This window comes from Petaurus breviceps, unplaced genomic scaffold, assembly GCF_028583685.1.
Source record: "Petaurus breviceps papuanus isolate PSGF00001 unplaced genomic scaffold, PetGlider_PUasm1.0 76, whole genome shotgun sequence".
Taxonomy (NCBI): domain Eukaryota; kingdom Metazoa; phylum Chordata; class Mammalia; order Diprotodontia; family Petauridae; genus Petaurus; species Petaurus breviceps.
Genome location: NW_027186473.1, coordinates 7,110,204 through 7,134,865, shown reverse-complemented (window position 1 = coordinate 7,134,865; position 24,662 = coordinate 7,110,204). Strand labels below are relative to the sequence as shown.

At 37.6% G+C, this 24,662-nt stretch overlaps 1 protein-coding gene and 1 pseudogene across 1 annotated transcript in view; one reads left to right on the top strand and one right to left on the bottom strand.

Moving 5' to 3' along the window:
- Nucleotides 1-24,662, top strand: part of GABRA4 (gamma-aminobutyric acid type A receptor subunit alpha4) — a 105,845-nt gene that overhangs the window by 70,469 nt on the left and 10,714 nt on the right. The window lies entirely within an intron of this gene.
- LOC138174976 (glyceraldehyde-3-phosphate dehydrogenase-like) lies at nt 17,221-18,445 on the bottom strand (annotated as a pseudogene).

Here is a 24,662-nt window from a genome sequence, read left to right as displayed (position 1 = left end):
CCAATCTATATAAGTAAGGTGTCAACTGTAAACATTTTATAAACACATATACCTTTGTTATCAGCATTTCTTATAGTACTCAGACACATAAAATAATTGCCAAGTGGTTGAAAGAACCTTGAAGCTGCTTCAGCCAAAAAACTCTAGATGTACTTGCCAAGTGAAGAGACAAGGCATTCAAGGGTGGCACCAGTTTCAAAAGCTAATCTGTGAAACATTTGGGAGAATAAAAGAAGGTGATGAACAGTATCACCTCACAACATAGTGGAAAGCTGTGGAGGGCAAATTGAACTTGTAGAAAATGTGTGAGACCCAAGACACATCCTTCCCTATAACATTTGTTGATGGCACAAGAATTATAAAGTTTATAAAATGGAAGAGATTTGCCAGCATTTCTATAGCAATATTTTCTTACCACCAGTCCCTGTAGAACAAATACATTTAAATTCTATCACATTAAGACATGATATAAAGAAATTTTTAAAAATGACTAAAATATGAAATCAAAAACAGCGACCAAGAACAACATACTTGGATCACAATCTCAAGGAGGAAATAGTTGCAAAGGAATGGCAAAGAAAATGAATGACATTACAACAATAGCAACAACAACAAAGACTGAGAAGACACCAGGAACTGCTAACTCCTGCCTGTTTACTTTGCATCTCAATAAAAACATTTATGAGAATGGGCTATGGTTATGTCAAGTGTATCCATTATGAAAACAAAGCAAGAAAATAGCCTTTTATTGAATATTTTCACAGCCACATATTTGAATAGGAAGTATAGATAATGTAAAATTCTCCTGCATTTTTTTGTTGATTTAACACCTACCAAAAAAAAAAGTTACTTGGTAGAGCAGGCCCTGCCCTCATGGATCTTCTCCAATCAAGTATATCAAAGATTATGTAAAGATTATGCAAAATTCCTTGATGCAGTCATGTCAACAACTTTTTTTCAGTAATTATCAACATCTTTTTCTTTCTCATGCTTCCTCCCATTTGTTCTAATTCTTCTAGACAACATGACTAATGTGAAAAATATGTTTAATAAGAATGTATATGTAGAGCCTGTATCAGATTGTGTGATGTCTTGGGGAGGAAAGAGGGGAAAGAGGTAGAGAAAATTTTTAGAATTGTGGAAGTGAATAAATGTTGAAAACTAAAAATAATTAATTTATAAGAAAATTATGAATATCAAACAAGATATGAGAAGCTATGAGGCTGTAATGATAATGGTAATTTGAAGATCTTCCTTGCCCCTTAATAGGCCTAAGGGAATTGGAAGATCTTTCCTGCCCCCAATAGGCTGAATATAATCATATGGAGCCTATGGTGGGAGGAGTTTGCTGAAGGCTGGAGCAGAGCCCACAAGAAGCTGGGAGTCAGAGCATTTAGAGCTGGAGGGAGGAGAGGATGCACCCAAGGAGACAGCTAGACTTGTGAGTGTTTGTTTTCACCTTGCTATGACAGCTAGGCTTATGAGTCTTTGTGGGAAGACTAAAGGATGGTGTGGCTTCCTGCTGTGCTATGGTATATTAAGTTCTTTGTTCCTATGATGGATTTAGTTTCCTGGAATTGGGATTTGGTTTTCTGGTGTTTGAATAAATGTTTTCCTTCTGTCTTCTATATGGGGAGTCTGTTATATTTTACAATTGAGAACCATGCCGGCATATTCATAGTTGCTGTCAGAACTATGAATGTTGCATTGGCGCTACAGAGGCAGAAGGATATCCTTATCCTCTATGTAAAATCCAAATGAAAGAAGATGCTTTAAAAAAGATGGCATTTCCCAAGTACTCCAGTTTGTAGACAACATTGTACTAATTACATGGAATCCTGGAACATTACTGGAATTCCTTCATGATATCTAAAGTGATGGTGGTAATAAGCATAAAATGAATATATATTGACCAGGTAATGATATGAAGTTGGGCTGGCAGTCCATTGAGTTCATTTATCAACATTTGTATTTTGGACATGCGCAGATGGACAATGAAGTCACTAAGAACTGAAGAAAGCTGACTCAACCGCATTTCAGAAATAGTATGGTACTTTCAATGACTACAAGCTTTTCTTGCCATGAGGACACATCATTTTAGTATCAGCAGTCACCCAATAATGTTATATGGCTAAAAATTATGAAATACCATACTCTCAGAAAAAATCTAAATTACAAGTGACTATGTAAAGTTGAAAAGGATGTATCATATACCTAAACAGAGAGGAGGAAATGATGAATTGCATTCAATGACTTGTATGCCAGAAGTTTTATCAAAGACATCATCAAGGATATACGTGAGCAGAAAAAGAGGTATTCTATTCCTATAGAATGAGCAAGAGATGACAAAGAGTCCAACTAGATTGTGTACTGGTATTCACAGAATATTGAAACACCTGGAGGAATCTTCCCCCCTACTTTTTAATGTAGTTATTCTGTGTAGGTGACATGGACTGAAATGGTCAGCAGTGATGTAGGGGACGAGGTTTGTATGGACTGTGATCTGTATACTCATTAGAGTATTAAAGTATATAAATGGACACTAAAATATTAGATTTTTCTTTTTGTCTTTTTAAAAATTGATCAATATTTTTCAATCCAGCTGATAAACAAAAAACAACTGTTTAACAAACCACACAAGTAACGCATGTTTCCTGAAAACTGTTCATCAAAACAACAGAAAAGGTTGTAACTGATGGTGTATATGACTGCATATTTGAAAAACATACTCTGTTAAAAGAAAGGGAAGGGAAACTGTACGCTTTAATTTTGACAAGGTAGTAGGAAGCTAATCAATTTTATTTAAATCTAGTTTTGTTGCTATATTATATTGCCTGGATTTACATAGTTGTTGTCTATATGTTGGTTTCTTTTGGGGGGGATCTGCTTCTCTTCATTTCTCTTTATATTTGTCTTTAATATTCATTTGAATTTTTATATTCATTGTTCATTGTAAAACAGAGATGCTTACTGTGCGTGTGTGTATGCGTGTGTGTGTGTATGTGTGTGTGCTGGACCTTTTTGGCAATCTGGTGCTAATCCTTCTTAAAATAATATTTTTAAGTGCATAAATGTAATATATAGACATACAAAGGAAACTAATCATATTGACATATTTAATGAAATAAATTTTTTTATAAACACAAGATCATGAACTCTAGGTTAAGAAGTCTTGCTATAACAGCAATAAATTTCCATTACATTCATACACCACAAATTATTCATTCATTCCCCATTTGTTGGGTAGATAGCTTTTGTTTCAAGGTTTTGATATTACAAATACTACCATTATCAATACATTTATAATAATACACATTTTTTCTTGGCTATATTTTTCTTGATATATAAAAATAGGAAGGAGTTCATTGGAGGCAAAGAGCACGAGCAGTGTGGGATATCTTTATTGTATAATTCCATACTTATGTTCAAAAAAGTTGGGATAAAATCCCATATTCACCAATAGTACTTTCACATCTGCTTTTCACGTCCCCCAAACATTAAATTTTTCCATTTTATTTTTAATCTTTGTCAATTAAATGAGAATACGGTGAAATATAAGAGTTGTACTTTCTACAAAAAGTTTGATTTAGTGGACTTGTGTAGAAATTTGTATTACTCGAAATCTGAAAGGTTTTATAGATTAGCTAGGTCAAATGAAAATGTTTCGTTTTACAAATAATAAGAAATGATATTCATATAGCACTTCCTACTTTACATAGCATTTTATCTACCTTATCAGATGTGAGACTCACAACAATCCTGTCATGTAGCTACTATAGGTATGTAACTATTTTATAAATGAAGAAACTATGGGTCATCAAAAAGACTGATTTCTCCATCACACAGCTAGAACTTGTCATAAAAAAGAGTTCAAGCTAAGTCTTCTTGATTCCAAATCTAGGCTCTGTTATGCTCAATGAGGAATTAAATTGCTTGATGTTGTACTACAGATAAAGTTAATTTATTATCTAAGTAGAATATTCATTGATCTCATTCATATTTTCACTAACTTGTATTTGTTTTCAGAATTACTTAATAAGATTATCTAATCAATTAATGAACAGTTATCTTACTGCCTTCAAATGTGCTCCTTCATGTTCTCTGACTACCTGGCAAAGGTTTGTTGCTCAGCTGTGTATATTATGATTTTGATGAGCCATTTGCTATAAATCTCTATTCAGCTACTAAGCTCGGTTCATGCTAAATTTGTAATGTGACTTCACTGAAGTGCAAAATTGGCTTGCTTGCCACAAACTGGTAGAACATGCAAAATAGTCTAATACCTTATTTTCTGGCTCAAGTCAGATTATCTAGGCTCAGAGGAAGTTTGCAGATTTACACTTTAGATGAACAGCTGCTACAGTGTATAATCTTTATTAAATATTTTTTAAAATTTGAATTGGCTTCTGTTGGGTAATGGCAGATAAAGAGGGTTCATGCTCTCCAAAACTTTAAAATTATTTAATAAAGACTAGAAAGTAAATGAAAAAGTCTAAGTACAGTGTTGGTTTTGCAACAGATGTGATTGCCATCAGTTGTTAGTAATACAATTATGTTTTTATAACATAATGTTGTTAGTAATCTAATCTGTTAATAATATTAAAATATAACATTATTTTACTATCTTGACCTAGTGTGTTACAGTAAATTGAGTAGATTATATTGAATTAAATTAATAGAATAATTCACTTTATTATTTAGAGTCAATTGCATGTAATTCCACTTGCTAAGAGAAAGAGGGCATGACTCTGCACATTTTACAAATGCCTGTGATGTATGTATGTATATAAGTATGGATGTGTGTATGTAGACAAAGGGTAGACCAAAAGTCTTAGTGCGGTTTTAAGTTTTAAGAGTTATATGTTGTATCAGCAATGCCATATTCACAATGCCTATGGAAATTACAGATATGCTGATATAATTATCCATCACAAAATACATCAGGCTTGCCATATGGGGGAATAAGTTAGAAAATTTATTAAAATACCAAAAGACTGAGTCCCAAAACCAGAAAGTGAAAGCCATCAGAGTAGTTATGAAATTGGCACAGGTAGATAAAGTAGAAAGCACCCACATTCTCAAGCCTTTAAAACAGAACAGGCTACCTCAGGCAAAGGTCCTCCTCTCCCCACTCACAGCAACCACCCAGCGTCCGGGAAGCGCGCTCCCAGCAGCTCCGGCCCCTGGCAGTCCTCAGCAGGAGTCCTTAGCAGAAATTCTGGCTGACTCAAAAAGGGCTTCGCGCTGCCTCTGCTGCTGCTACCGCTGTCGCCGCAGGAACTCTAGTTTTGGCTTCTGCTTCCTCTTGCTCGGCCCCTTCCTGCTACGTCAGCAAGTCCAATGGGGCATGGAAGATCTTTAAATCCCATAACCCTTACATATGTGTAGATATAATATAAATTTATGTTAATCATAACATTAAATATTAATATTACCTGAATGTATAACATGAACTAGACATGTATATGTCTCTATATGCAATCATATATACATATGTATGTGTATACATATATACACATACATACACACACTCCTATGTGTTTGTGTGTGTCTGTATGCATGCATGTCTGCCTTAGAACATAATCTGGGGCTATCAGATCTGTTCTATTTTTAACCTATAACTATGAGAGGTGACTAAGATGTCAACTAATCCATTCATACTTCTTGTGGATTACAAAACTATACTGATTACTGAATGATTACTACAATCCACCACTGTATATCTGTGTATACTTGGGTGTGTAATGCAAAGGGCTTATTTTTCTTTTTCCTTTCTCCACCCCCCCCCCTTTCCATTAAGAAAATGCTATAATAGAAGTCTACTAGAATTTCCCTTAAAACTAGAGCCAAGTGACAAACATCATGCCTAAATTAATGCATTTCTGTTTTATAAAGACAGATGAATCAGGTGTCACCATGTATACAGGAAAAATTCTCGGACCTTCTGAATAATCAAATTTGGAAAAGACTATGTTATGTTTTTTATTGTATTTAAGGTTAAGGAACAATTTGTGGTTCAAAGTCAAGAGAGATTATCTCTGAAGGATTATATTTAAAAAGAATATCCACAATAATATTCCCATTTTGATGATATGGCTATCTAACAATTAAATATCAGAAGAAGCATTGTTGATTATGCCACAGGCCACTTTTAATATATCTAGGATAAAAGCATTACTGGGAAAAATCACAGCTTTCTTTTCAACTAGAAAACTCTATTTGAGAAAATACAAACTTTCCAGTGGTATTAATTCTGTAAATAATATTATTTTGAGAAGTAGGGTCATTTATTACTACCTCTATAGACCTGAGTGCCATGGACCTTTATAGTCTGGAGATCTATATTACAGAGAGTAGCACCTATTGATCACTTTCTATAAATCCAGCACTAAAGAAATAGGAATAAACCCCTGTATAAGACTGCTAGAAATATCTGTACAATTTTAGAACACTATTTTCTAGCATTAAAACAGAAGCACCATTCTTTTTGGTTGTCCTTTGAAATACCAAACAACTAAAAATAAATGTCACCACACTTTTCTGTGGTCTTGTTGACACTTGTCTAACATAATCTCCAACTCTGTATGGCCTTTTAAAAAGTCAAACCCTAAAGTTTCTTGTTTGAATGATGCCTGTTTTGCTGTTGTAAAATACATGAAAAGCATTGACTTATTCTCAAGTGGATTTTCATCATCATCATCATTGCTAATACACATATTTTAAAGATTTTTGAGTCATTTCAGATATGTCTGACTCCTTTGTGACTCCGTTTGGGGTTTTCTTAGCAAAAATACTGTATTAGTTTGCCATTTCCTTCTGTAACTCATTTTTTTAGATGAGGAAACTGAGACAAATAGGGTTAAGTGATTTCGCACAACTATTAAGTGTCTGATGTCAGGTTTGAACTCAGGTCTTCCTGACCTTGGGCCAGGTGCTATATTGATGATGAAACCTAGCTGCCTTTTCTTTTAAAGATAGAGCACTTATTATGCTAGGCACTGTGCTAAATTCTGAAGATACAAATACAAGTAAAACAAGATAACCCCTCCACTCAAGGAACTTATATTCTAATCATTGAAAATGTACATATAAGGGAGCTAGAAAGTTAGAAGGGGTGCAAGGAAGCTGGCAAAGAGAAGTCTAGAAAATAAATGAATTGGAGTAAGCTGAATTAAGTTTAAGACTGTTGCTGAAACAATGGTCCTGGGGATGTTCTTGTGGATTACAAAGCTATAGTGATTACTGAATGATTACTACAATTCACCACTGTATATCTGTGTATACTTGGGTGTGTAATGCAATGGGCTTGTTTTTCTTTTTCCTTTTCTTTTTCTTCTTCCTCTCTCCCTTTTTCCATTAAGAAAATGCTATGATAGAAGTGTCTTAGAATTCCCCTTAAAACTATAGCCAAGTAACAAAGATCACACCTAAATTAATAGCATTTATGTTTTATAAGGACAGATGAATCAGGTATCATCATGGTCAGGAACACCTGAGTTCAAACCTGACCTCAGACACTTAATAGCTGTGTGACCCTGGGCAAATCACTTAACCCTATTTGTCTCAGTTTCCTCATCTGTAAAGTGAGTTACAGAAGGAAATGGCAAACTACTTCAGTATCTTTGCTAAGAAAACCCCTAATGGAGTCACAAAGGAGTCATACATATCTGAAATGACTCAAAAATCTTTAAAGATATATGTATCAGCAATGATGATGATGATGATGATGATGATGAAGAAAATCCACTTGGGAATAAATCAATGGTTTTAATGTATTTTACAACAGCAATTAGGAGGGTAGAAGAACAGTAATTAGGAGGGTAGAACCTCAGAGTAAAAAGTTCCTTAGAGTGGGAAGGTTGCTGGCAAGGAAGGGTTGTAGTTAGGAGAGTGAGTCAAGGCATTGCTCTTTGGATAGCATTCCCCTGGTGTTGTCCATTTCAAATCAGGGCAATTTTCATTTTTAAAAGGTGGGTTTGAAGAAGGAGAGAGAGGGAGGAAATAAATGTTTATGTAATGCCTGTGTGTCAGGGACTGTCCTAAGTGATTTACAAATATCTCATTTGATCCTCACAACAAAGGATGCTGTAAGGTAGGTCCTATTTTTAACATTTTACAGTTGAGGAACTTGAGGCAAAAAAAAAAGTTAAGTGACTTGCCCAGGGTCACTAGTGAAGTGAGTGAGGCTAGATTTGAACTCAGGCCTTTTATACCTGAAGACTAGGGCTTTATCCACTACACCAACTAGCTGCCTCCATGAGAGAGATAGGATAGAAGGAAGTCTAGAGGAATCTGAGTTCTAATGGTCAAGGAACCTGAGCCAACCACCATGGTCATGTGCTTGCCTCAGGGCCTCTTTGTTAACTGAAAAATACTGCCAAGAGATCATGAGCTTTACATGGGACTTCTTCAGTTAGTTCCACACAGACATATTGACATATACATATTTAGATTATTGTGGAATATATACATATATAAAGAGATGCACATATAGGTATATACATATAATATGCACATATGCATATGGTTTTATAAATATGAAAACAGTTGTTGAGGGACTGAGAGACTCATATATGGAAAGTGCTTTCACAAACCTTAATGAGCTAATACATTTTTTTAGATGGATATGCTATAAGGTGAATCTGTTTTCAATAATTATCTTTTTTTTTAATTTTCTTTTATTTATTTTTTGTTTTTAGCATTCATTTCCACAAAATTTTGAGTTACAAATTTTTCTCCCCATCTCTCCCCTATCCCCACCCCAAAATAGTGAGCCTACTGAATACCCCTTCCCCCAATCTGCTCTCTCTTTTATCCTCCCCAATCCCCCCCCCCACACTTTCTAGTAGGGCAAGATGGATTTCTATACCCCAGTGCCTGTATATCTTATTTCCCAGGTGCATGTAACATGCATTAACATTTGTGTTTTTTGAAACTTTGAGTTTCAGAGTCTTTCCCTTCTTCCCTCTTTACCCATCCCCACTTGGAAGACAAGCAATTCAATGTAGGTTGTACTTGTATAGTTACACAAAATATTTCCATAGTAGTTATACTGTGAAATTTGAAATATACTGTGAAAAGTGAATTTCTCTTCATCCTATCCTGCCCCCACTTTTTCTATTTTCTACTTTAACCCTGTCCCTTTTCAAAAGTGTTTGCTTCTAACTACCCTCTCTCCCAATTTGCCTTCCCTTCTATCATCCCCCCTCTTATTCCCTTACCCCCTACTTTCCTGTAGAGTAAGGTACCCAATTGAGTGTGTATGTTATTCCCTCCTTAAGCCAAATTTAATGAGAATAAGGTTGACCCATTCCCTTTCACCTTCCTGCTCTTCCCATCTATTGTAATAGTGTTCTCTTATCTCGTTTATGAGATAATTTACCCTAATCTATCTCTCCCTTTCTCTTTCTCCCAATATGTTCCTTTCTCTCCTCTAAATTTTATTTTTAAGATATCATCCCTTCATATTCAACCCATCCTGTGCCCTTTGTCTATGTATACATGTACACACATATGCACACACTCACATATAAATTTATATACACATACACCCTCCTATACATATATATGCATTTATACATATATATGTATATATTCACTTCAACTATCCTAATATTGAGAAGTCTCATGAGTTACAATGATCATTTTTCCATGTAGGAATGTAAATATTTCAACTTTAATAAGTTCCTTATGATTTCTTTTTCCTGTTTACCTTTTCATGCTTTTCTTGCTTCTTATATTCGAATATCAAATTTTCTATTCAACTCTTTTTTTTTTATCAAGAATGCTTGAAAGTCCACTATTTCATTGAATGGCCATATTTTCCCCTGAAACATTATACTCAGTTTTGCTGGGTAGGTGATTCTTGGTTTTAATACTAGCTCCTTTGACCTCTGGAGTACCATATTCCAAGCCCTTCAGTCCCTTAATGTAGAAACTGTCAGATCTTGTGTTATCCTGATTGTGTTTCCACAATAGTAAAATTGTTCCTTCCTGGCTGCTTGTAGTATTTTCTCCTTGACCTGGGAACTCTGGAATTTGGCTATGATGTTCCTAGGAGTTTTCTTTTGGGGATCTTTTTCAAGAGGTGATCAGTGAATTCTTTCAATTTCTATTTTTCCCTTCAGTTCTAAAATATCAGGGCAATTTTCCTTGAGAATTTCTTGAAGGATGATTTCTAGGTTCTTTTTTTTTGATCATGGCTGTCAGGTAGTCCATTAATTTTAAAATTATCTCTTCTGGATCTATTTTCCAGGTCAGCGGTTTTTTTCAATGAGATATTTACATTGCCTTCTATTTTTTCATTTGTTTGGATCTGTTTTATAGTGTCTTGATTTCTTGTAAAGTCATTAGCTTCCAATTGCTGCAATATAATTTTGAAAGAATTATTCTCTTCAGTAAGTTTTTGAAATTTCTTTTCCATCTGGCAAATTTGGCTTTTTAAGGCATTCTTCTCCTCATTGGCTTTTTGGACCTCTTTTGTCATTTGAGTTAAGTCTACTTTTTAAGGTGTCATTTCCTTCATTTTTTTGGGTCTCCTTTAGCAGGCTATTGACTTGCTTTTCATGATTTTCTTGCATCATTCTCATTTCTCTTCCCAATTTTTCCTCTACATTTGTTACTTGATTTTCAAAATCCTTCTTTAGCTCTTCCATGGCCTGTGATCAGTTCATGTTTTTCTTTTTTTTTTTTTTAAAGCAATTGGGGTTAAGTAACTTGCCCAAGGTTACATGGCCAGTTATTTTGTGGGTGTTAAGTATCTGAGGCCAGAACCGATCCCTGATCCTCCTGACTCCAGGGCTGGCACTCTTACTCACTGTGCCACCTAGCTGCCCCAGTTCATATTTTTCTTGGAAGCTGTTGATGCAGGAATTCTAACTTCATTGTCCTCCATTTCCATGCTTTGATCCTTTTTGTCCCCCAAAAAGGATTGTATAGTCTGATTCTACTTCCTCATCTTGCCAATTACTTGACTTTTGAGCTCATTGCCACAGTAGAACTCTGCTTATAGAATGGAGAGAGCTTTGTTCCAAATTGCTGGAATTTTCACAGCTTCTGGAGCTATTAGTTGGGCACCCTCTCTGCAGCTCCCACAAGCCCTGGCTCACTGTCCATTCACCCCAGGACTACTACCCAAGACCTTGATCCAGATTTAGGCAGGTGAAAGCAAGAGTCATTATCCTCTGAATGGTCACTTGGTCCTCCTCTAATCTGCAGGTCAGGAGCTCTGAAAGTAGCCACGTGATACTGCTGTGCCTCTGCTGCTTCTTGCCCTGGGGGGCAGGGGCCAGACCATGTTGTTCCTTCACCCTGACAACAGAGTTCCTGACTGACCTTTTATTTTCTCTTTGGTGTTTATGGGTTGAGGAGTCTGGAAACCACCATAGCTGCTGGTGATTCACTTTCCTGAAGTCTGCTCTGGCAGGTCTTGGTGCTGGTCTGGGCCACTCTGGAGCCAGAACCGCAGTTCACTGGGGACTACACTTGGCTCCCAGTGCACTGCTATAGACCTCTTTCCTGTTGGCCTGTCAGGCTGCCTTCAGTGGGAGATTTGTTTCTCTATCTCTTTGTGGGTCCTGTAGCTTTAAAATTTGTTTAGAGTCATTTTTTTATGGGTATTGGAGATGGTTGAAGCCAGAACCCATGCCAAGTTTGTGCTTTTACTCCACCATCTTGGCTCCAATTGATTGTCTTTTAGACAGTTTCCTTACTGACCTCACTTATACAGACAAACTTGCTTTTTGTGGGGTATTAAGTGTGCCAGTCTGTTACTGGATTTTTATGTATCTGTATATCTCTGATTGGCTATTTACTGAAAACCACTTTCATTTAGGTCAGACCTTATCAAGTCAATTTAAGGATAAAGTAATTTCCAAACCCAGTATAATTTAAAAAAAAATTTAGGTTTTAGTAGTTCATTCCCAGAGTGTGATGTGGTTTCAGAATACCCCTATTTAAATACTATAGGCATGGGTAAGTCATTCAGTGCTGCTGAACAACAATTTCTTTATCTATTAAATGGGTAAAACAATACCTTTAGTACCTACCTCACATGGTTATTGTGAGAATCAAATGAGATAATATATGTAAAATGCTTTTGAAAATCTTAAAGTGTTATATAACTGTTAGCTATTATTATATTATAGAGAAAAGAGTAGAGGCCTGATATAAAGAGAGCAGGTAAAACTCCAGATAATTACATACTCAGATAAATGTTTTTCTTTTCCTCATAAAAAGCCTCATGCCATTCAATGTCCAAATCTTATAATATATAATTCATGTGATTTGACCTTTTTCTTAAAATTCAAGTTTGGAAATTCAAACCTTCCTAGCTTTAGTTTTTACCACTTCCAAACACATGCTGTAGGAATGAAAGAAAGTCAAGGATCTCTCAATGCTTCAGATTTTGGAAGCCAGAGAAGTGTTACTAATGTGAGTGAGAAGGCTGGTCAGCCTTCTTAGTATACAGGCATGCTAAGGTTTCTCTCTTGCTATAGATCATAGAATAATAGCTTTAAAACTGAAAGGGGCCTTAGAAGATATTGAACCCATCCTGTTCTTTTTGAAGATGAAGAAATCCAGGCACAGGTGAAGCGATTTGCCCAATGCCACACAACTATTAAGTTTTACAGGTGAGATTGGAAGGTATTCCTGACTCCAAATCTAGTACTCCATTGTAATGAAGAAGATTGGTTATTAAAAAGTCTGTGCTTAGGAGTATAATGACAAGGAAAGGCAACTTCCCAAGGTTCAGAATACCAGCATAGGTGCTCTCCATTTTATTCAGTGACAAATTAAGAACAGAGAAAATCAACATATAGCATAATTCAAAATATAGCACTTACTAAGTGTGATTCAATAATCTCCAAGTACTACCCCACCCCTGTACATTACATCGATTTAATCAGTCACAAAGTCCCTCTTCTAAATACTACTCCACCCCTAGGCTGTACATTCATTTAATCCATCACAAAGCCCTTCTTCTCAAATTGAGATTAGTTTCCAAACATAAGTAAAGTACATTCATTTGTTCAATCACAGAGCACAAAAAGGTCAAAAGTTCCCCACCCTTGGATCACAATTGAATCTACTCCAGAGTTACAACAAGCTTAAGCACAGCATTTAATACCCAAATGGAGGTCTCTTTTTCATTTTGATACAAGGCAAGTTCTCAGCAATCTTTGTTCCTGGGGAGACAAAGCTTAGCGAGGCCACAAGATTCATTGCCAGTGTCTTCATTAATTCATTCTCTGTATGCAGAACAGTCCCAGGACCCCTGAAAACATTAGCAAAACCCTCTGGACAGTCTCTGGAGCTCTGAACCAACAGCAAGGTTCCAAGAACTCTGCAACAACAGCACTGTCCTTCACCAGTGGACAGATCTGGCAAAACAACATCAAAACAGATAGACAAAGTACCAGCATAACAGCCATGTCTCCTCAGTCCTTGGCAGCTCTGGGTGGCAGCTGTCAAAAGTCCTGGGCAATTCAAAGTGGCCCTCAGCAATCCTCTCAGTCTCTCTCTACCTCCAAGGTGCTGCTTCCAAAAAGTTCTTCTGCCTCTCTCTTTTCTTGTGTCTCTCTAAATTTATGTCACCAGCTCCTCCCAGTTCAGCCCTCTCTTTTCACGTCAACAAGTCCATCCCACAAGTGGGATTCACAAGCTCTGGGTTTTAACACAATCAAACCAAAACCAAGCCAATACAGGGAGATCTTTAAATTCTATTACTATTACAAGGAGTAGTAGTGTGGGCTGGGTACCTCAGTCCCAACAATCTCTTCTTAAGCTCAACTTTCAGTAGTTTGTCTGCTCTTTGTTGGCTGATGCTAGAATTCATTGATATTTGAAAGATCCCTAGAAGTAACTAAAATCTGACATATGCCCTTAAAACCCTGTAGATGTTCACAAAATTATAGCTCTAGAACTGGAAGGGACCTTATAGACCTTCTAATTGAATTTCTTAATTTTATATAAAAGGAAATTAGATAAAACCCAGGTTGACTAAATGGTTTGCTTAACACTATACAGATAGTGAAGGGCAACTTTGGGATTTGAACCCAGGTTCTCAGCAGCACAATTCTGCAGCACAACTTTGGCTAAAATTTGCCTTGAGAGGAACATAGTCTATTGTATACACCTGGTACTCAATTTGTATGTTTGAAAATCCTGGGGAAGGCAGGTAAATGTGAAGGAATATCTTCTAGGACTGCTTAAAGAATGCCAATAGATTCCTTTACTGAGGTTGATAGGAAGCAATGAAGGAAACAAGCTTTTATTAAATGCCAGGTACTTTGCTAAATGCTTAACAAATATTATCTCATTTGATTCTCATAACAGCCCTGCAAGGCAGGTGCTATCATTATTATCTATAAAACTTATAGTTACAGGAACTGAGACAGAGTTAAAGTGACTTACTCAGGATCACACTGCTAGTAAGTGCCTGAGGTCAGATTTGAACGTTCCTGAATGTAGGCCCAGCCCTCTATCCACTGTGCTGTCCAGCTGCTTCTGCAGAGGCAGGTGTGACACAGTAGGGTTTGGTGGGATTTGGCCCCTGATGGAGTGTTTGAGATGCAGCATGGAGATGTTAACACAGTGCAGTAGGATAGGTGTACACAAAAAAGAACAGAGCGTGGAGCACTTTCGAGCCAACTAGAATGGGAGCAGGATTCTGAGGAGTGAATGCTGAGGCAGCAAGACTCTCAGAACTGAATTTGGAATCAGAGTGAATGAGAATGAGGACATTCAAGTGAGGCTCTGTGAGGTTGATACCTTGTTGGGTTTGGAAGGAATGGGCTCAAGGAAAAGACAGACAACTGATCTCTTTCTGTCTGGAGCTGACTAGAGAGGTTGACCCTGAATCCCACGTTGCTTTTATGCAATAATATCAGTATTTTGGAAGTTGCAGTGACCAACCTCTGACCAAATGTAGATAGATATATGATTTGCATAATACTGAGCCCCTAGATGTCTCTTCACAGGAAAAGGGAATACAGTTATCCATTCCACATCGGGGGGTCAGAGGTGCAGTGCCGCTGTGATCTGGAAAATCTGAGTAAAGAAGGCTATTTCTTTTTCTTTTATGTTTGTAGTACCTTGTTGTAAAATTTGTATTAAGTGTTTGGTCATAGGCTCTGTATCATCTACTGCCCTTCACATGTTGTCTGGGGCTTCAACAAAAATCCCCCCAAACTCCCATTTAATTTCTTATCTCAATCTCTGATATATCAAAACTGCAATGGGGAAAATCTCCATGTGGAAGGGATAACTCCACTGTCCTTGAGAGAATTCTATTGACGTTGAGTCTTGATGTAAGTATAATCAGTGGTTGTATGTATGGCTGTATATCTGAATATATGGTAGGGGTGGGGGTGGACAGGTCAGTGTCACTAGTTTAAGTTAGTGAAAAGAAGCACATGTGAGATAAGCCAGTGAGCTTTGATGCAGACTGTCACATTTCCTTTTGGTGGCTCTTTTGTTTGGTGTAATTCATATTTGTATCTTTCCCAGAGAACAGAGCCTTGGTGCTCAGCAAGTCTATTGCTTGTTTCTGCTGAGACTGGGGGTCTCAGCAACATGAAGTTAATATAAAGCATGAGACACTTGATACAAGAAAAATACAAATAGAAGGTTGGTACTAACAGACACAAGCAGCAGGGTCGTAGAAAGTGTGCTGTGTGGGAAGCACAACTACTGACATCCTCACATCATTATATCCTCAACTTTCAAAGATGTGGTGACAAAGCAAATCCATTCTTCAGGCCCTGAATGTTTTCTGGTAATGAAAATTCAACCTATGCATTTCTTCTTTAGTTACAAGAAATTGATGACAATATCCCTACAGCTTATGACACTATGAATTAGTGAACTAAATGTTAACATTAGGAAGCATGAGGCCAAGTACATAATGAACCCATTTTCTTTCTCCAAAATTTTGGGGTCAATAAATTATTAAATTTCTTGCTGATGATTTATGCAACAGTCAGAATGTTTATCATTTTTTTCACCATTTCCCTGTGTCTAGCCACTGCTAGCTTCTCAGTTAAAAAATGGCCTTAGGGTATCCAGTTGTGCTCAACTCTCTTCTATCCAAACACAACCCCTGAAGCAATGTCAGGAAATGAATGCCTTGGATAAGTGTATTTGCATTATTATTTTCCTTTATTTTTGGTAAGACATTGACTCATAGGCTGTCTAGAAGATAAACATGTTCATTATTAGCCTTATTTGTTTTTAATTTAGAGTGGGGTAAATTACATTTTATTAAACTTTGTTAGCTTCCCAAGCAGGCAAGTAAGATGAATGCAGCTGTCTTGCATCCTGTAATCCCAATCCAGCCCCTGTGTCTCCATGCTGCTAGAGTGAAAGCTTCAAATTAGGATTACTGAAGCTCATGATGCTGCTGCTAAAACCATGTCATTTCACAGTTGTGATTGATCAACTACTTGGAAGTGCTTATATTTGGCTGTTATTGTTTTAATTTGTTGGTAATGTTTGAATCTGCTACCACACATCTACATCCTACCAGTTTCCTTGCTTCAGGCTATTTTGATTGATGACAAAATAGTTTCAAATTGAGTAGTGTTAAACACACACACACGCACACACACAACATGAATTTTAGGTGGAGTTACTATTGAATACTTCTGGGTTTCTGTTCAATATTAATTGAGCTACTGAAGACTGGACATAGCAGACATACTGAGGCCAGGAAGGCTTTAAACATGTGGCAAGTCTGATTGGAATCTTAATTCCTCTAAAAGTTTTCTAGATTTACAAGACTTTAAGTATCTTATTTCTGGTGAATGGTATACCTGGTAGGTCAACAGGCTTCTGATTCTATTTGGTATTTGACAGTATTGGAAATGAGATCTCCCCCAGTCTAGGAGCAGAGCTAATGTTCACATCAGAATACTGGGGCCTCCACATTTAGTCTCAGCCAGACTTCACACTGGATCAAAGCAGTGTTAGGCCTTTAGCTATTGACATCCTGACTTCTTAGAAACATGCCACACAAATAATCAAATTCTTTCAGGTTTTAACAAAGTAATGACATTACATAAAGATCAAGGTAATGTTGAAGTATTTTTCCTTTTTGTTATATAACTGCTTTTTGTTCTTTCTTTTATGTAATGATAAACAAGTGTGAACATAAAATACATGCCAATGGAAAGTACTTAATACTGAAGACATCCACAGTCATCTGGGATTCTCTTTTTTTTTTTTTGCATTGAATATGGTGACTTTATTGATGGTACCCAATACAGGACTCTAGGCTTCTTCCCCCTACTACAGGGGTGCTTTGGAACAATGATGTGAATGGGATATGGGATCCCTAGTATAGGAACACAGGTTAGGAATGTAGGCTCCCCAGTGATGGATTTCCTCTTTTTGGCTAGGGATGAAGATCCATGGCTTTCCACTTTACTCCTTAGAGTCCATGTAGACCATGACGTCTACTACACAGTTGCTATAACCATACTCATTGTCATACCAGGAAATGAGCTTGACAAAATGGTCATTGAGGGCAATACCAGCACCAGCATCAAGGTAAAAGAGTGAGTGTTACTGTTGAAGTCACAGGATACAACCTGGTCCTCTGTGTAGCCCAAGATGCCCTTCAACGGTCCCTCTGCTGCTTGCTTCACCGCTTTCTTGATATCATCATATTTGGCAGGTTTCTCCAGGAGGCAGGTCAGATCCACAACAGATACATTAGGAGTAGGAACACAAAAGGCCATGCCTGTGAGCTTCTCATTCAGCTCAGGTATAACCTTGCCTACAGCCTTAGCAGCACCAGTGGAAGCAGGGATGATGTTTTGGGCAGCACCACGCCCATCATGCCATAGCTTACCAGAGGGGCCATCTACTGTCTTCTGGGGAGCAGTAATGGCATGGACTGTAGTCATGAATCCTTCCACAATGCCAAAGTTGTCATGAATGACCTTGGCCAAGGGGGCCAAGCAGTTGGTAGCGCAGGAAGCATTACTGACAATCTTAAGGAAATCATCATATTTCTTGTGGTTCACTCCTATCACGAACATTGGGGCATCAGCAGAAGGGGCAGAGATGAGGAACCACTTGGCTCCACCCTTCAAGTGAACCCCAGCCTTTTCCATTATGGTAAAGACTCCAGTGGACTCTACAACATACTTGACTCCAGCATCTCCCCATTTAATATTGGTGGGATCTCGTTCCTGGAAGATGGTAATGGCTTTTCCATTGATCACCAGCTTCCCATTCTCAGCCTTGAGAGTGTCCTTGAATTTTCCATGAGTGGAATCATATCAAAACATATAAAACATGTAGTTGAGGTCGATGAAGGAGTCATTGATGGCCACAATGTCTACTCCACCAGAGGTGAACGCAGCCCTGGGCACCAGGTGCCCAATACGGCCAAATTTTTTGACTCTGACCTTCACCATCTTGTTTCAGGGATGCGACTTAAGCAACCTGGCACCAAACTTGGGAGAAAAGCCTAGGATTCTTTCTTTAAGAACATTTTTCCTTCAGACAAGGTTGCCTACCTTTGGTTTGATAAGACAGTGGTCCTAGCTTTTGGTGTGGTAGGACTCTCATCATAGAACCCTTTTTATGCATCCTTTGTGTTTTTGGGGTAGTGAAATTGGATATGGAGCCTAAACCTTATCCTTATAACAATTCTCTTATAGATTTTTAAGGTACAGAAGTAAATGATTGACTCCCTTTAGGCCCTTTCGTGCTGCCTCAGTTCATCTCTATTTTCTGTCCAGTTCATTTTGTTAAGTCATTCTTATGGTTTCAGTGAACATATTGGCAATTTTCCTTTGTTTGGCTTTACAATCACAAAATACAAACCTGATGTAAGTTCTAATGCTCCCTCCTTGCTTCTAAATTCATCCCATCTCTTTAGCTGCCTGTACATTGTTTCTCCTGAATACCTGAATAAGCTTTTGGAGATTAGAGATCCTGGCACTGCTAACACAAGGTGCTGCACACAGAGGACACTTCATAAATGCTTAAGGAATTGAATTAGAACTTAGACTCTAGCTTAAGATTTAGGACTGTAACATTTATTTAAATGTGATGCTATGTGGCTACAGATGATGGAAAAAATTATAAGCACCCATGACTTACATGAAATGTTCATGGTGGGTATAATTAGGCTATGATAAGTCATCCATGCTGACTCATGCCAGTGGAGCACAAAAGACATCACAAGGACATGTATGACTAGAAAAGGGTATGAGCTGATGACCTCTTGAGAAAAGGCAGCCAAAGTATGGCTGGTATTCTTGATACTGGTATTATTGGTATTCTTGATACTGGTATTCTTGAAATAATAAAAGAACGAGAGGCCTTAGAGCAGGAATTATTAACCCTTTTTATGTGTCACAGATCCCTTTGGCAGCCTGGTGAAGCCTATAACCCCTACTCAGAATTATGTTAGTTTTTTTTTTTCAAAAACTAAATTTCAGTTAGATATTAGTGAAAATAAAGGTGTAATTTTCCCCATTCACATATGCCTAGACCTCAGAAGGTTAAGAAAGGTTAAGAAACCTTTCTCTATGGGAAAAAGAATATATTTAATGGAGACTTTATGAAAAGATATGGGTCTGAATGACATAGATTGAGAAAGTGAAGGATTTTTTTCTCTACCAGAGCAATCAACCTAATAAAATAAAAAAGTCACTATTCCAAGGAATGGCTCATTGTTCCCAGTAATATTTTGGAAAAGGAACTAACATTTAATGCCTTATGAACTCAGAACCTCAAACCACTAGCTAGTTCATCAGGCAGGGTGCTATCCTGGAGGAAGATCACTCTGTTCTAGTTGACAGATTTTCTGGGTCAGGCCATTGCTAAGTGCTTCAGGTCTTGAGCATTCAAGAAAATGAATGAGAATTAGAAATCCCAAGATAAAATGCATCTAGTCACTAGGCTGAATTACAGTGAATCATCCTATCCCACTTAATCACACCACTGTTCAAGATGAAAATGAGAATTCTAGAGAAAGGAAGAGGCAAGATATTGGGGGGGGGGCTGGGTCTCAGTAATCCCCATTTGCAGTCTCAGACTCCATGATGAGTTGAGGCAGGGGACATGCTCATTATGACTGATGGGGATTTGTAAAACCTGGAGGAGTGGGTAGTCTTAGTCAAGTAAATATTAAGCATTTATTATGCACTTGCTATATGCCAGCTACTGATACAAGCAAAAGAAAATTCCTGATCTCAAGGAGTTTTTATTCTAATCAAGGAAGATGATATATAAAAAGAAAGTCACTGAATATCAGGGTGGGGAGAGAGAGAAAAGGTATCAATGTGGGAGTATGGAGAAACCTGGAGAGTCAGGACTGGAGTCAGGAAAGAAGGGAAGGAGTAAGCATGGATTTGGCCTGAGAATTTCCTCAAAATGGAGGTTCTCAGAGGAACTTAACAATCAGAGGATAAGGCCTCAGGGGTGTAGGAATCTTCCATGTTGAGAAGACCGCAGAGGCAAAGATATCTAATCTATCAGGGTGAGAAGGTTACCAGAGAATTAAATCATACGTAGCTCCTCATGATTTGCTGTACTAAGAGATGGAGGCTTCTGTGTCCTTTCAAGCAATAATCTACAACTTTTTATCCTGGAAGATCTTTTCAGTCTTGAAGGTATCCTGCCACCCCTCCCTCTCAATGGATAGTTCCTCTCAGAATCTCTCTTTAAGGAGGGTGACTAGGCCACCCATTTTTTCATTTGTCACCAGGTTGTAATCTGGACTTCTCTGCCATGCCCCCATGTATAGCTTCCATTTATGTGTCTTCTACCATTAGAATATAAGATCCTTGAAGGTAATGGCTATTTCCTTTTTTTAATTTTATGTTTAATTTTAGTTTATAACATCCATTTCCACAAGATTTTGAGTTACAAATTTTCTCCCCATCTTTCCCCTACCCACCATCCCAAAACAGTGACCCCACTGAATAACCCCTCCACCAATCTGATCTCTCCCATATCCTCCCCCATTCTCCCTACAACTTTCCAGTAGGGCAAGATGGATCTCCATGTCCCAGTGCCTGTATATCTTATTTCCCAGTGCATGTAATAATAATAATAATATATTTAAACATTTGATTTTAAAACTTTGAATTCCAGATTCTTTCCCTTCTTCCCTCATCATTCACACTTACTGGGAAGATATGCAATTCAATATAGGTTGTACATGTGTAGTTATGTAAAACATTTCCATAGTGGATATATTGTGAAAGACTCACTATATTTCCCTCCATCCTATCCTGCCTCCCACTTGTTCTATTTTCTACTTTGACCCTGTCCCTTTTCAAAAGTGTGTGCTTCTAACTACCCTCCCCTCCAATCTGCCTTCCCTTCTGTCATCCCCCTTCTTCTTATCCCCTTCCCCTCTACTTTCCTGTAGGATAAGATACCCAATTTATTGTGTATGTTATTCCCTCCTTAAGCCAAATTCAATGAGAGTAAGGTTGACCCATTCCCTTTTGCCTTCCTCTTCTTCCCCTCCGTTGTAACAGTTTTCCCTTGCTTCTTTTATATGAGATAATTTACCCTATTCTGTCTCTCCCCATCTCCTTTCATTATATTCCTCTCTCTCACCTCTTAATTTAATTTAATTTTTAAAATATCATCACTTCCTATTCAATTGATCCTGTGCCCTCTGTCTATGTATACCTGTGCACATATATACACACATATGTATTCATACACACATATACCTCCTAAATAGACATATATATGTATGTATACACACACACACACACATATATATACACACACACACACACACACACATTTCTATTCCCTTCAACTATCCTCATACTGAGAAAAGTTTCATAAATTACAATTATTATTTTTCCATGTAGGCATGTAAATAATTCAACTCTGATCAGTTCCTTATGATTTCTTTTCCCTGTTTACCTTCTCATGCTTCTCTTGCTTCTTGTATTTGAATGTCAAATTTTCTATTCAACTCTTGTTTTATCATCAAGAATGCTTGAAAGTTCACTATTTCATTGAATGACCATATTTTCCCCTGAAACATTATACTCAGTTTCATTGGTAGGTGATTCTTGGTTTTAATCCCAGCTCCTTTGATCTCCAAAATATCATATTCCAAGCCCTTCGATTCCTTAATGTAGAAGCTGCTAGATCTTGTGTTATTCTGATTGTGGCTCCACAATATTCAAATTGTTTCTTCTTGGCTGCTTGTAATATTTTTCCCTGATCTGGGAACTCTGGAACCTGACTATAATATTCCTAGGAGTTTTCTTTTTGGTATCTTTTTCAAGAGGAGATTGGTGAATTTTTTCAATTTCTATTTTGCCCTCTGGTTCTAAAACATCAGGGAAGTTTTCCTGGAGAATTTCTTGAAGTATGATTTCTAGGTTATTTTTTTGATCATGGCCTTCAGGTAGTCCAATAATTTTTAAATTATCTCTCCTGGATCTATTTTCCAGGTCAGTGGTTTTTCCCAATGAGATATTTCACATTGCCTTCTATTTTTTCATTTGTTTGGATCTGTTTAATAGTATCTTGATTTCTCATATATTCCTAGCTTCCATTTGCTCCTATCTAATTCTGAAGGAATGATTCTCTACAGTGAACTCTTGAGATTCTTTTTCCATCTGGCAAATTCAGCTTTTTAAGGCATTCTTCTCATTGGCTTTTTGAGCCTCTTTTGCCATTTGAGTTAGTCTATTTTTTAAGGTGTTATTTTCTTCAGTCAGGTTGTTGACTCTCTTTTCATGATTGTCTTGCATCATTCTCATTTCTCTTCCCAATTTTTCCTCTACTTCTCTTGATTTTCAAAATCCTTCTTGAGCTTCTTTGTGGCCTGCAAACAGTTCATATTTTTCTGGGAAGCTTTTGGTATAGGAATTCTGACTTCATTGTCTTCCTCCTATTCTATGCTTTGATCCTTTTTGTCCCCCAAAAAGCAGTGTAAGGTTTGACTGCTGTGCTTGCTTTGGTTCTTTGCTTGCTCATGTTGCCACTCAATTACTTGACTTTTGTGCTTTTTGCCAGAGTAGAACTCTGCTTCCAGAGAGGAGAGCTTTGTCCCAAATATCTGGGGTTTTCTCAGCTGCTGGAGCTATTAGTTGGGTACCCTCTTTGAAGCCCCCACAAGCTCTGGCACCTGGTCACACACCCCAGTACCTCCACCCAAGACAGTAATCCAGATCCAAACAGGTTAAAGCAAGAACAATTACCCCTCAGAATGGTTGCTTGGTCCCCCTACAATCTGCAGACCAGGAGCTCTGAAGCAGCCATGTGGATCCAGTATCACAATGGAAATGAGGTCATTTGTTGCTGTCCAAAAAGGATTTAAAATTGTTAGTTTGCTCTGTTTTATACTGCATCCTGACTAAACTTCCTTAAACATGACATATCATGGTGCTCTTCTGTTTAGGATTTACAGTGAGCTTAGGTTAGGTTCTTTTAAGTTTCTTCTATACTAGTCTGTGTTTACAAACTCGAAAGGAGTTTTATGCAGCACCAACTTTCAAGAATTATGCTTCTTTTTAAAAGCTATCCTGGAGGTAGTAAAATGAATAGAATTAATCCCTTCTTATTAGGTACCTGGGCTAGTGGACATTTTTCCATTTATTCATGAAATTAATAAATTTCATAGAAATGAAATGATATATCCCAAAGAATACATGCATGGCATATAGGGGTGTGACACTGACCTCCAAATCCACCTCTTCTGGGATTGGAGAATGGCTTATTCACTTCACCTACACCCACACTGGCAGGTGGTGGTGGATTTCCAGAAGAGTGATCATGCTGTTCTAGCTCACTTTCAGTCTTCGGGGTAATGGTAGGAGTACATGGAGAGACATTTCTTCTACTTAAAACTATAGCTCTTGAGACTTCCAGCAGTGTGTTTCCCATTCAGACAAATCAGCCAGGAAGACACCATCGACTCTTAAAACACAAAACATTTAATAACAGAAGGTGAAGGGATAATAATTTTAACAGTCTGGCCCAAAAGATAACCATCTAGGTCCCCTTTTTCCATTAATACCACAGGCTCCTTGGAGTAGAGTAGACACAAAGTTAGAAATGCTTGTAAATGAAGCAGATGAATAAGGAAAACAACATACCTGCAGACACTTGAAAGCCTTACTCTTCGTAGGCTCTTAAGAAATAATCTGTGCCATGTGTTAACTGCTGGGTGGGGCTTTGCCCCTTCTGGGCCTCTTCACTGTTCTGCTGGGTGAATTCAGTTTTTCTTGTTCCTCTCAGACCAGTGGAACAATTGTCATCTCTTTCAGCAGTTTTTGGATGTGGATTTCCAGAACTCCCTGACTCTGCTCCCTTGGCTAGGTGTTGATACGCTTTCAAATAGTTAAGAACAAAGCTGCCTACATCTCCTCTCTCAAGGAAAGAAAAGAGAAGTTGTAGACAGTTGTCCAAGAGATTTTCCCCTTTCTGAAGCTATAGATGGTGCTAGAGAACAAAGCAGCCTTTTCCCAGTCAGGTCTTCAAACAGTGGAGGATTATACTTTCTTTAATCAGCAATTAGCATCAGAGCTGTTCTCCAAACAGATCAGTTCCCTGCATCAACTGCAGAGTCTGTGTGACTTTAGTCAAGTGGCTTCAACTCAAAGCAGCTACCATTGTTTTCTATTTTGGCTCCATTTCTCTGCATCTGTCACCTTCTC